The sequence below is a fragment of the Mustela lutreola genome, chromosome 8 (assembly GCF_030435805.1).
Source record: "Mustela lutreola isolate mMusLut2 chromosome 8, mMusLut2.pri, whole genome shotgun sequence".
Classification (NCBI taxonomy): Eukaryota; Metazoa; Chordata; class Mammalia; order Carnivora; family Mustelidae; genus Mustela; species Mustela lutreola.
In genome coordinates this window covers 22193530-22208442 of record NC_081297.1, presented here as the reverse complement: position 1 = coordinate 22208442, position 14913 = coordinate 22193530, and positions in this window count along the sequence as shown.

Here is a 14913-nt window from a genome sequence, read left to right as displayed (position 1 = left end):
AAAGCCATCTGGTAACCACAATTCGCTTCCCTTTCTTGTACTTTTTTTCTATGAGATGCACAGAAGACATTTGGAATTCTTGGGGAAGATCATAAGGATGATTTTTGAAGGGAGTGAATTACATTATTCAGTTTGAGCCTCCTGGAGTATCTAACATGATGTCATATAGTCATAAGGCACTTGTTTGTTGACTGAATGCTTGAGGGAGAGAAGGACAAGACCAGTAGTAAGAGTTTACATCCCTCAGTTTAAAACAGGAGAAAAAGTGACAACCAAGAGTAACCATCAAAAGATGATTGAAAAGATTCATAAAAACCTATTCTTTACCATTATTGGGTTGTGCATAAAAGATTAAGTTTTCAAAAGAAATTTAGATTGATATGACAGAATACATCAGATTACATTATATATAGAAAAATAAGTATAATTTTTACATACATACTTAGTCTCTTCATTGATGCACTAAAAATGAACCATTTAATTATGTGCCAGCCATTATGATAGGTGCTGTGATTACAGTGGTAAGTAGAAATAGATATGGCTTCTGTTTTCACAGCTGATGGACTACTGTGATATAAAGGAACTAAACATCAAAGTGGTGTTTAGCTGAGAGCTTTTCTTCTACGGTCAGTGACAAGACAGAGATATCTGTTCTCACCACTGTTATTTAACATAGTACTAGAAGTCCTAGCCTCAGCAATCAGACAACAAAACAAAATAAAAGGCATCCAAATTGGCAGGGAAGAAGTAAAACTTTCAGTTTTTGCAGATGACATCATAGTCTATGCAGAAAACCCAAAAGACTCCACCAAAAAAAATCACTAGATCTGATACACAAATTCAGTAAAGTTGCAGGATACAAAATCAATGTGCAGAAGTTTGTTGCATTCTATATACCAATAATGAAGCAGCAGAAAGAGAAATCAAGGAATTTACAATTTACATTTACAATTATACCAAAAACCATAAGATACCTAAAAATAAACCTAACTAAAGAGGCAAAAGATCTGTATGAAAACTATGGAACATTAATGAAAGAAATTGAATATAAGGCACATAACTAGAGGTGCCTCCACAGGGTGCAGCCCAGAATAAAGATGGCGCCGGCTTGCCGTCTCTTCCGGCCAACAAGGCACCAGTTTCACAGTTTCGGTTCCTGAAACCTATGGCACTTCCTCCTCTCGCCCGATCTTATTGGCTCTTCCCCCTCTGTCCTCACTTCCCTTCTGCTGCTCTATATAAGGTGTGCCCCCGCACAATAAAGTGAGATCCTGCTTCGACAGATCCCCCGAGCCTGGTGTCGTCCGTTGGTGCATCTGGGTTCGCGACACTCGCCATCCCGCTCAGCCCCGAGAAGGGGCCTCCGGCTGGTCCGGTCGCCTCCACCCCTCCGAGGGAACCCCAACAACTGGTGCCCCGTGTGAGGAACCTCGCTCTTCTCGCTGACGGGCCAATCGGTCAACGGGTGAGTGTACCCCCATAAGTTATGGGGCAGTCCTCTTCTAAAAACGACCCCCCTGTTAAACCAAAGAGGTTCTACCCCTCGCTAGACCCCTTTGACGCGGCTCCTTGGCCCCTGGACCTCCAACCCAGATCTCTGGCTGAGGGCCCCCCTGCGCGCCCCCCTTCCACTAACCCCTTTATTCAACCGTCAGCGCCCACTCCTCCGCCTCCTTATTGCCCCCCCCAGAGCATACCTCCCCTGAGCCCTCCAGTTGTTCTCTCTTCCTAATGTTAACCCAGGAGGCAACCCTCCAGCTCCATGGTACCCATGGGAGCCTGGGGACCTTAAGGAGCTCAAAAAGGCAGTGTTGGAGGATGGGCCCAATGCCCCCTGGACAGAAACCATCCTCCGAGGTCTGGCCCATTCCCCATGTATGGCAGCTGACTGGCGGTCACTAGCTAGGGCCGTTCTTCTGGGGGCCCTATATATAAAGTGGACAGCCTTATATAAAGAGGAATGTCAGCAGATTGCAGAAAGAAATGCCCGAGCCAATCCAGCCATCCCTATAACTATGGGAATGCTTGCTGGGACTGATGGCCAGTATGCCTCCGGAACCCAACAGGCAGCCATCCCCCCCCTTACCAGGACCAGATCCGAGCCGCTGGGCTCGCGGCTTGGAGCAAACTTGAGGAGGGGCCTTCTGAGTCACCAATAGCAGGGTTACACCAAAAAACTAATGAAGATTTGCCCTCTTTCATTGATCGGGTGGAGAAATCCGTTAAGAAAAAGATGCCCCCTGGGGATCTCAGAGACCATTTCGTCAGAATGGCAGTATGGGAAGGAATGACCCGAGATTATAAGATGGCCTGTGCTGGCCTAAAAGAAAGATCTATGGACCGCTGGGTTATTGCTACAAAAGACATTGGGTCCACATCGCATCAGGCGCGAGCTATGGCGGCAGCCTTAAGAGAGCATCAACAGGACAGCCTTGAGACGCTAGTGTGTGTAATGCAGCAGGCATCATTGCACCCCCACCAGGCCAACCTTCCCCGCCTGTGCTTTGGCTGTGGGCAAGAGGGGCATTTTAAGAGAAACTGCCCCCTAGGGCACAAACCAAGCTCCCCACAACCTGTTGATACGCCCCAAACACCATGTCCTAAATGTAGTAAGGGGTTCCATTGGGCCAAGGATTGTAGATCTAAGTTTGATATCCAAGGCAAACCTTTAAACTCCAATCTGGGCAATCCCCAGCCCCGTTAAACAAGGGGAAAACACCTGTCAAGGCTCATTGGACAGTTCCTCTGGTCCCAGGCCTCCGCCCCAAAATGCGTCTTACCATCAGAGACAAGTCCTTTAAATGCCTCATTGATACAGGTGCTGAACGCACTGTCCTCAGGCAAGAGGAAGTCCCCCCTTCTTGGAAACTTGTCCCCGGCCCTTCCCTACTGGGGGTAGGAGGCCAGTCCAGCTCTTATGAGACTGCTAACCCGTTATGTTGGGTAGATCCAGATGGCAACAGAGGACAGATTCGCCCCCTAGTGGCCCCTGGCCTCACCGCTAACCTACTTGGTCAAGATATTCTAGGGGCAACGGAGGCCTTCATTACTACTGACCATAAGGCCTTCTTTGATGATGTACTAGATGAGGAAGAATACCAACAGCAGTTCCAGGAAGGAAGGGACTCCCATCCTAATTACCGAGAGGACCCCTATCTTGAGAGCATTAGGCAAAGGTATCAGTCCCCCCAATCCTAAAGGCCACTGCCCTGCCCCAGATCCCTAAGATTACCTGGAAAGAGGGACCTCCCATTTGGGTGGAGCAGTGGCCTCTCCCTTCCCACAAACTACAACAACTCCATATCTTAGTGCAGCAACAGCTCGACCTAGGACATATACGCCAGTCCCTTAGCCCTTGGAACTCACCCATTTTCGTTATCAAAAAACCCAATGGTACATGGAGATAACTACAGGACCTGCGACAGGTCAACAATAAAATGGTCCCCTTTGGAACCCCCCAAAGGGGACTTCCATGGATTCCAGCCATTCCATCCAACCATTTTATTACCACCATTGATATAAAGGATTGTTTCTTCTCCATTCCCCTCCACCCTGATGATATGGAAAAGTTCGCCTTTTCCCTGCCCGCTCTTAATTTCTCCGGGCCAGATCAGAGGTTTGAATGGACGGTCCTCCCCCAGGGGATGGCTAATAGCCCATCAATCTGCCAGAACATATTAGCCCAGATTTTTACATCATTTTTCAGAAACCCAGACATTCTATTTTACATCTATATGGATGATATTATCCTAGGAGCGCCTGACCGCTCTCAGCTTGACCTCCTCACTACCGAGTGCCTCTCTATTTTAACCCACCACAATTTCAAGGTGGCTCCTGAAAAAGTCCAAAGGATCCCCCCTTTTAAAATCCTTGGATCCTTACTCTCCTTGGATACAGTGTCCCCGATCAGACCCCAATTAAAGATTCAACCCTCATACACCCTACCTCAGTTACAAAAACTACTTGGTGAAATAAATTGGATGAGGCCATGGATCTCTATTTCTACTGAGAAACTCACCCCTCTATTTGACCTACTCAAGGGCTCAAATCTTTCGTCTGATATCATTCTAAACACAGAACATATCCAAACACTCAATGAGGTCCAACGGGCCATTGATAAATCTACCTTAAAGCGATTCACTCCCTCCGTGCCCTTAATTCTATATGTTTTCCCTGGGGAATCCCTAATGACAGCACTATTAGCCCAACAAGGAGAACCCATTCAATAGATCCACCTTTCAGTGGGGGGCACCCCGCGAGTATACGCAGCAACTGACCAACTCGCTGACTGCATCACGAAAGAGAGAAACAATTCGCTCCGTTTATTTGGACAGGATCCAAGTAGCATTGTTATTCCCTACTGAACTCAGGACTTCACATGGCTCCAACGCAATAATGCTAGGGTGGCCATAGCGTTAGAAGGATTCTCCGGAAATATAGATTGCCATTATGGGCCTTATAAATGGATGAATTCCTTCGGTAAGCTGCAGTGGAAGATCCCCATGTTATTCATCACCCAAGCAGATCCATCCTTTCATACAGCCTTTACAGATGGAGGAAAAGTAGGAGCTTCAGTAGTGATCTTCCCCCCTCACTCTGATACTGATAGAACCCCTACCCCTCAGAAATCTTTCATCCACCTGGTCCAGGGGTCCACACAATTTAAAGAGCTTTATGCTATGGTCCTAGCCCTTTCCACCATTAAGGGTCCCCTCAATTTATTTTCTGACAGCCTCTATGTGGTAAACCTCCTACCCAACCTAATCGACGCTCACATCAAACTAGATTCTAACCCCATCACCCCACTTATGATCCAAACCCGAACCCTCCTAAAGCAAAGAACCAGCCAGCCAAATATACGTTCAACATCTCAGGGGACACCAAGGACTTCCGGGTTTCCTATCCCAAGGTAACTCCTTGGCCGACCAACTTGCATCTACTCCCCAATGTTACTCTGTAGAAGAGGCTGCTCACTTCCATAAACTTATACACACCAATTGGAGGGGACTCCATCAACGCTTCCCCCAGGTACCCATTAAAAATCTCAAAAAAATCATTCGAACCTGCAAATCCTGCCAACCTTTCCTACAAGTTCCCCCACTCCAGGGGCCGGGGTGCAATCCTAGGGGGCTACACCCCAATCACCTCTGGCAAACAGATGTAACCCATTACCCCTCCTTTGGTAAACTTAAATTTGTTTTCGTGTCCGTTGACACATGTTCACATGCTTTCTGGGCAACTGCCCATGCCGGCGAAAAGACTAAACATGCTGTCAGCCATTTCTTACAATGTTTTGCCACTCTAGGACTCCCCAAACAAATTAAAACTGATAATGGCCCTTGCTTTACTAGCACAACCTTTAAAACCGTCCTCTCAGAATGGAACATCTCCCACTCCACTGGCATTCCTTATAACCCTCGAGGACAAGCCATTGTGGAAAGACAAAACCGTACCCTCAAAGACCAATTACAAAAACAAAAGGGGGAATCCCTTCCCCCACATGATCAATTCAAAAGGGCACTGTTCACCCTTAATATTTTAAATTTTTCAAAATACGATCATTTGACAGCGTTCCAAAAACACTGGTCTGCCATAACCCCTTATACCTCAATATCGGTCAGATGGAAAGACCCCCTGACTGGGTTTTGGAGGGGACCTGACCCCCTCCTCACTACAGGTAGAGGGTTTGGATGCATATTCCCCTCGGAAGAAAAGAAGCCTATTTGGGTGCCCGCACGAGACATCAAATACCTCCCAGCCCCAGAAAACAACAATAACCCAGACCCAGAGAGCCCACAACTCTCTGAGGAACCTTTTCTCCCTATCTGACCCACAGATCTACAGTCGAAAGATGATATTATCAATGCTCCTGACCCTACTGGCTCATGCACAAGTCACTATTGTGGGACTCGGCAGAGCCAAGGCCCTGCTCCGAGGAATACAGGGAACCGATCAAAAATCTCATGCTCAGATCTCTGATGCATTGACGATGTTTTCTGCAGTAATAACTGCCGAAAAGGGAGGCATCTGCTTGTTTTTGCAGGAGGAATGCTGCTTCTATGCCAACAAATCGGGCATAGTTCAAGATAAAATTAGAAAACTACAAGAAGATGTGGAACAGTCCGTTCGGGACCGGCTTCGGTGGCCTTCTCCCATACTTCCTCCCTCTTCTGGGCCCCCTCTTTATTCTGCTCCTTGTCGTTTCCTTTGGCCCCTGCCTTATCAATAAGCTAACTCAATTTATACAAAAAAGGATGGAAGCCATTCAGTTAATGAATGTTCAAGTACATTACCAGAGACTGGCCACCCATGATGAAGAAATCTATCATTAATCTTTATTGGCCAATGACGGGTAAGACCCCATATCGGTTGGGGCAACCTAAGACAGGCCTTAAAGGAGATGCCCCCCCGTAGCAGCATGATATTCAGTGACGGGTAAGACCAATGAGAGACACAGAGCAACCTAAGACAGAGGACATACCTATGCTGTATGACCCTCAATGACGGGTAAGCCTGTTGTCTTGTCACTGGCAACCTAAGACAGAAGTCATGCCTACAAAAACAAAAGGGGGAAATATAAGGCACATAACTAGAGGTGCCTCCACAGGGTGCGGCCCAGAATAAAGATGGCGCCGGCTTGCCGTCTCTTCTGGCCAACAAGGCGCCAGTTTCACAGTTTCGGTTCCTGAAACCTATGGCACTTCCTCCTCTCGCTCGATCTTATTGGCTCTTCCCCCTCTGTCCTCACTTCCCTTCTGCTGCTCTATATAAGGTGTGCCCCCGCACAATAAAGTGAGATCCTGCTTGGACAGATCCCCGAGCCTGGTGTCGTCCGTTGGTGCGTCCAGGTTCGCGACACTCGCCATCCCGCTCAGCCCTGGGAAGGGGCCTCCGGCTGGTCCGGTCGCCTCCACCCCTCCGAGGGAACCCCAACAATTGAAGAAATGGGAAAACATTCCATACTTATGGGTTGAAAGAACAAATGTTGTTAAAATGACTATACAACTCAAAGCAATGTACATATTAAATGAAATTCTTATCAAAATACTTTTCAGCTTTTCAGAACCATCAATCCTAAAATTTATTTGGAACCACGAAAGACTCCCCAATAGCCAAGACAATCTTGAAAAACAGAAGCAGGGGCGCTTGGGTGGCTCAGTGGGTTAAGCCACTGCCTTCGGCTCAGGTCATGATCTCAGGGTCCTGGGATCGAGCCCCGCATCGGGCTCTTTGCTCAGCAGGGAGCCTGCTCCCTCCTCTCTCTCTCTCTGCCTGCCTCTCTGTCTACTTGTGATCTCTCTCTGTCAAATAAATAAATAAAATCTTTAAAAAAAAAAAAAAAAAGAAAAACAGAAGCAAAGTGGGAGGCCTCACAATTCCATACTTCAAGTTACATTATAAAACTGTAGTGATTGATTGTATGGTAGTGACACATAAACAGACATATGGGTCAATGGAACAGAATAGAAAACCCAGAAGTGAATTCACAATGAAATCCTAAAACCGTCTTTGACAAAGCAGGAAAGAATATCCAGTGGAGAAAGACAATCTCTTCAAGAAATGGCTTTTGGGAAACTGGACAGCAACATCTAGAAGAATAAAACTGGACCACTTTCTCACACCATCCACAAAAATAAATTCAAAATGGTTGAAAGACCTAAATGTGAGACAGGAAATCATAAAAATCTTGGGGAGGACACAGGAAGTAACCTCTTTGACCTCAGGTGCAGCAACTTCTTACTAGATATATCATCTCCTAAGACAAGGGAAACAGCAAAAATAAACTATTGGGATTACATCAAGATAAAGAGCTTCTGCCCAGTGAAGAAAACAATCAACAAAACTAAGAGAACTGGGGCACTTCGATGACTCAGTGGGTTAAAGCCTCTGCCTTCAGCTCAGGTATGGTCTAGGCGTCCTGGGATCGAGGCCTGAATCGGGAATCTCTGCTCAGCAGGGAGCCTGCTTCCTCCTCGCTTTCTGCCTACCTCTCTGCCTACTTGTGATCTGTCTGTCAAATAAATAAATAAAATCTTAAAAAAAAAAAAAAGAAACAAAAACTAAGAGAACTACTGAATGGGAGAAGATATTTGCAAATGCCATATCTGATAAAGTGGTAGTGTCCAAAATATATAAAGAACTTATAAACTGAACACTCCAAAAACAAATAATCCAGTTAAGAAATAGGCAGAAGACATGAAGAAGACATACAGATGGCTAACAGACACATGAAAAGATGCTCAACATCACTCATCATCAGGGAAATACAAATCAAAACTATAATGAGATATCACCTCACACCTGTTGGAATGGCTAAAATGAACAACACAGGAAGCAACTGGTGTTGGTGAGAATGTGGAGAAAGAGGAACCCTCGTTCACTCTTAGGAATGCAAGCTGGTACAGTCATTCTGGAAAACAGTATGAGGTTCCTCAAGAAGTTAAAAATAGAGCTACCTATGACCAAGCAATGGCACTCCTGTTTATTTATCTGAAGGAAACAAAAATATAATTTCTAAGGGATACGTACACCCCAAGGTTTATAGCAGCAGTATCTACAACAGCCAAATTATGGAAACAGCCCAAGTGCCCATCAACTAATGAATGGATGAAGACATGGTATATACACACAATGGAATATTACTCAGCCATAAAAAAAAAATGGATCTGGCCGTTTGCAAGAACGTGAATGGATCTAGAAAATATTATGCTAAGTGAAATAAGTCAATCAGAGAAAGACAAATACTGTCTGATTTCACTCATATGTGGAATTTAAGAAACAAAACAGATGAAAACAGGGGAGAAAAAGAGAGATCAAACCAGGAAACAGACTCTTAACTCTAGAGAACAAACTGAGGGTTAAAAAGGGGACATGTTTGGGGGGATGGGTTAAACAGGTGATGGGGATAAGAAAGACACTTGTGATGAGCACTGGATATTGTATGTAAGTGAGGAATCACTAAATTCTACACCTGAAACTAATAATACATAGTATGTTAACTAACTGGAATTTAAATACAAACTTGGGGACAACAAAGGAAACTAAAAAAAATAAAGTGATGTCTAGGATTCTTCTGACTGTAAGAAAGAAAGAAATGAAAATAAGTGTGGTGGAGGTAGAAGTGGTAGATGTGGGTAAGAATTTTGGGCACATATAACTGAAAGGTGTAGGTTATTTTGAGGCAATAGGACTAGGGAACTGTCACTCACCAATTCCCAGATTCAGTCCTCTTGGGTAGCTTATGATCAGGCAGGCTCTCTGCCTGTCTTAGCCAAGATGACTCCTTGTACTCCCAGTTTACATTGTCCTGAGCACCTGTGATCTCAGAAGGAAACAAATTGTCCTTTCTTTGTTGTTTTAGTTAAGATGGCTGTAGTCAGCTGGCAATTACTACGGAAGTACTGGTTATACAAGTCGGTGGTTGGGATAGGTGAAACTTCACCCCTGCATAAACCATTTAAAATGTATTCTCTTTTTTTATGGAGAAGAAAGGAGGGATGATAGTAAGGCAAAAATGATTATACATAACTTAGTATAAATACTAAGTATAAATACTATCGTATGTCGTATTTACTATACTGAGCCATACTATAAATATACTATAAACAGCAGTGACAAATATAGAAATTAGTAATAGGAATGGAATACAGTTTTTTTTTAAATCAAGTGAAAGAACTAAAAGTGGCTAAAAAAAGGCAATAAATATTGCTAATATATGTACAGCCCTTATATGGCTACAACAATCATATAAATGAAGAAACGCAAGCAGTATTCCTTTAGAAATCCACAAAGAGGGGCGCCTGGGTGGCTCAGTGGGCTAATCAGCTGCCTTTGGCTCAGGTCATGATCTCAGGGTCCTGGGATCGAGTCCCACATCGGGCTCTCTGCTCAGCAGGGAGCCTGTTTCCTCCTCTCTCTCTCTCTCTGTCTATTTGTGATCTCTCTCTGTCTAATAAATAAATAAATAAATAATCTTAAAAAAAAAAAAAAGAAATCCACAAAGATCCAGATATGCTCTTGTCATTATTTGTATTAGAGATTTTACTGGAAATTTTGGCTGTGTAGTAAGTCAGTAAAAAGAAAGTTAAAGCAGAAAGATTAGAAAGTAGGAAATGTAACTGTTGCTGGGTTGCTTGATACAGTTGTCTACCTAAAGATATTTAAAATAATTTGATGAATTATTAGAAGTCATTAGATCTAAAACTAAGATTAGCAAGATGACTGGATATAAGATTAATATAAAGAAGTCAAGTGTATCCTAATTCATCAGAAAAAAAGTTTTTAAGCATCGTTTATATTATTTCTTTGTTTTGTTATAAAATACTGAGTCATACTTAAGCATCATTTATAATAGCAACAAAAAACTATAAAATACATGTAAATAAATTTAGCAAATGATGAGCAAGATATATATTTATAAGATTTTATTAAAGCCATTAAAGAAGACTCAACCCAGCAACAGTTAAATTTATATCAAATTCATGGATGAGGAGACTTAGTACAATTAATAATTCACTTTTCCCCAATTTGTTTATAGAATTCATGCAGGACCAACAAATATCCCAACAGAGTTATTCATGGAGCTTGACAAAGTAATTTTCTCATTTATATGGGAGAACAGAGGTTTAAGAAAAGTCAAAACACCACACACACACACACACACAAAGAAATAGTTGCCATAACGTATGTCAAGGCTTTTATGGAGATGTAGTAATTAAGACAGTGTATTGTTCATGCAGAGATGGACAGATTGAATAATGTAAAAGAATAGAATGACAAGAAATGGGCTGTGCATACTTGCAACTTGATTACTTGGCAGAAGTGACAAAACAGAACCTTGATAAAGGTGACAGTGTTCTTTAAATGACATTGGAGAAGCTGGTTAACTACATGAAAACAGAAAGCGAGATCCTTGCATTGCACCGTACTAAATATTTAATCCCTAATAGATTAAAGACATACTATTATAAGCAAATTTTTTTTGAGATTTTGTTTATTTATTTGAGAGAGAGAGAGAATAAGAGAGCCAGCATGGGGAGGGAGAGGGGCAGAGCAGGGAGTCCATCACTGGGCTTGATCCCACAACACCAAGATCATGACCTGAGCCAAAGGCATATGCTTAACAGACTGAGCCACCCAGGTGCCCCTAAAGTTTCAAAACTTTTAGGAGAAAATATAAGGAAATGTCCTACAGGTTTTAGGATTAGAAAGGATTTCTAAAGATATGCAAAAAGCCAATAGGTAGAGAAATTATTTGTTATATTAATATTAATAAATATTAATATATTAATAATTGTTATAATAAAATGAAGAACTTGTATTTACCAAAAACACCTTGAAAAACCTGAAAAGAGAAGCTGCTGCAAACTGGGAAATATAAATGCCTGGTAACAAGATTACTTAAATAACTTCTTTAAATCAGTAAGAACAACAAAGAACACAATATTAAAATGGGTAAATGTATGAATAGGTATTTCACAGAAGGAGAAATTCATACTGGCAGCACTTGAGTAGTCTGATATTTTACATATTGCTGATGATCTATAGGCTGGGAGTAAATCTGCTTAAACATTGACCATTGTATTTGAATTGTTTGCCTTAAAATTCCAATCTTAGGGCACCTGGGTGGCTCAGTTGGTTGGGTAACTGCCTTCAGCTCAGATCATAATCCCACATCGGGCTCCCTGACTGTCCGGGAGTCTGCTTCTCCTGCTGGTCTCTCTCGTCTCATGCTCTCTCCCTCTCTAATAAATAAATAAGAAAAATATTTTAAAAAATTCCAATCTTAGTTATATATTCAAGAGACTTTTTTATCCAGAAACACCAAGAGAAGGTGAAAAGTTATGTTCCTGTTCTTCAGAGCAAAAATTAGGGAAAAAAATCTGAATATTCAACAAATAGGGATAAATTGTGGTAAGTTTCTACTATGGGATACTTCAGCTATAAATTTTTATAATAATAATGGATAATATTCACAATATAATTTAAAAAAATATCCCCCATCTAATCCCAGGAGACTATGTACTAGATACATGGTTCTAAAGCAGGAAACAGTAAACAACGTATTAAATTGGTATATACAGCAGGGAATGATTAGCATGAATTCAGATTAGATGTTGTCACCAGGAGAAGATTTGTAGGGGTAGAAACCAGGTATGGGATAAGAGAGGAAGAGTTCAGAGGTAGATTTAAATTATTATTAATTTGCTAGTCTTTCATTTGGGAAGCAAATTAAAATTCACTATTATATTTTTAAAATTCGCTGAATAAAATAAAGCCATGCATAGGTTGGTACTCACCAATAGTCAAGGATTGAGTAATCCAATATAGTGTTGGGTTTTGGTTGCACAACTAGGAAGAAGATAAAGTAATTCACAGAGAAACCTGAAAGAAGACCAGATAGAAAAAGAAAAGACCTGCTCTAGATTGTAATCTGTCTCATTCCTTTTCATTAAGCAAATTGTTGTGCGCCGTTTCACCCAGAGTGGCTAAAGTAATTCTAACAGTATTCTTTTTCTTTCTCTTTCTTCACAGTTCATGTTGTCTTACCTCTTTTTCTGGGTAGTATGATGTACACTGAGGACCTTTTTTACTTTGTTCATACGTATTTCATTTATGAGATGATCTCTTTGTGTAGAGGAGTTCCCAGACTGAGTTTATGCTTAGTCCACAAACTACATTAAATATGTCTGAGAACTCATTAGGGAATGTGCGTTAAGATCCGACTTGCGAAGAGGGACTGAAATGCTTCCTCAAGGAGAACTGTTCCATAAAAGAAGAGTAAGTCAGACAGAGAAGCTTGATCCAGTTCTAAATTAGGCCAATTGCATTGGGGTGGGGTGATACTAAATATAACATGGTATTTGTTCATTGAATTTCCCTACACTGATTTACATATGTATTTTAGGGGAGTGGGAATTTGAAAATTCTGTTGTGGAAGAGGAACTCTCTGTTACAAAAAGAAGATGGTCCAAGCTGATGCATATGTATTTTCCTGGTACAAATATGGAGAAATGCTGGATAGATATATCCAGCATTATAATACCATACAATAAAACCAATTTTAAAAAATTACCATGCTCATGGTGCCTGGGTGGCTCAGTTGGTTAAGCCACTGCCTTCAGCTCAGGTCATGATCTTGGAGTCCTGGGATCGCAGCTCTGCAAAGAGCCTGCTTCTCCCTCTGACCTTCTCCTCTTTCGTGCTCTCTCTCATTCTCCTTCTCTCTCTCAAATAAATAAATACAATTTAAAAAAAATATTACCGTGCTCATGAGAAAAAAAAAAAAACGGTGGGAGATATTTCCAAATTTAAAAGACAAAATCAAAAGGAATAGTTGTGAGCTGTAGTTCATGTTAAAGCAATTGATAGGGCATTAGTTAAGAATATAGGCGTTTGAGGAAGGAAGCTGTCATTTTAACCAGAATATGGAAACAAGGTTTATGGTGTTGGTCCTGAACTAAGTGGAAAGTTGCAACTGGTATTTTGTACGAAGTTGAAATACTAGAAGAGCTTTCTAGTCAGTGAAGTGGAATAGAAAAACTATGGAACATAGAGCAACAGTGATTTCTCAAACTCTCAGTCAAAAAATACTATAGAATTTCCCTGAGAGTGCATACCAAGATATGGAAGTGAGGTTTGATTTTATATGACATGCTTGCTGTGGAAAACCTAAGCTAAGCTATAAACATTAGTCCTGAGGTGGGGAAACCTCTAATTTCCAGAAAAGAAGGGGGAAAACAGTCTACATGTGAACATAACCATGAACTAGGGCACACTGGACTCGTAAACAACATGCATTAAAGGCAGTTGCACGACGAAAAGGATTACATCCCTCACTTTACCATCAGAAGGTAAAGTCAATGGATAGAGTAATGAGATAATTGACACTCTCAAAAATCAGAAATAAAAATCTAAGAGTATACATCAGTTTGAAATTCTTCCAGCAATAAATAATTAAAACTATAACGAAGAATGAAATACTATGAAGAAAGAATAGATGGTATTGTTATAGGAATTTCTAGAAATGAAAAATATGTTCATTGAAATTAATAGTCTGGTAAAGTTAGAAATTAACAACCCAATGGTTATAGAGAATATTAGGCAATGCTATAAAGAAAGTTAGTAACCTTGGGGCACCTGGATGGCTCAGTGGGTTAAGCCTCTGCCTTTGGCTCAGGTCATGATCTCAGGGTGGTGGGATCAAGCCCTGCACCAGGCTCTCTGCTCAGCAGGGAGTCTGCTTCTCTTTCTCTTTCTCTCTGCTTACCTCTCTGCACACTTGTGATCTCTCTCTCTCTGTCAAATAAATAAATAAAACCTTTAAAAAAAAGTAACCTAGAAGATATAACAGAAGGACTCAGAATAGACTCCAGAAAGATAAAGAAGTGGAAAATATGATGTTAAAAAATATAAATCTTATACATAAATCACCAAATGTAATCAATTAGAAATCAACGAAGAGGAAATTGAGAATAGACAGGCAGGATTCAAAGGGATAATGGATGGAATTTTTCTTAAATGAACAAAAGATAAGAATCTGAACCAAAGACACTCACTGGTTTTTAAATAGAATAAATAACACAGATCCTACCTAGATATCCTGCAGTGAAACTGTAGAACATTAAACACAGGAAAAAAACTGAAAGCAACCAGAGAGAAAAGGCAATTATTTAAAAAGAATGACAGTTAGGGCCATCTGGGTGGCTCAGTTAGTTAAGTGTCTGCCTTCAGCTCAGGTCATGATCCTGGAGTCCTGGGATTGAGCCCAGAGATGGGCTCCCTGCTCAGCAGGGAGTCTGCTTCTTCCTCTCTACCCACTTGTGCTCGCTCCCTCTCAAACAAATAAATAAAATCTTTAAAAAAGAAGAATGATAGTTATACTGATAACAGACTTTTATCTTTAGAGTATTT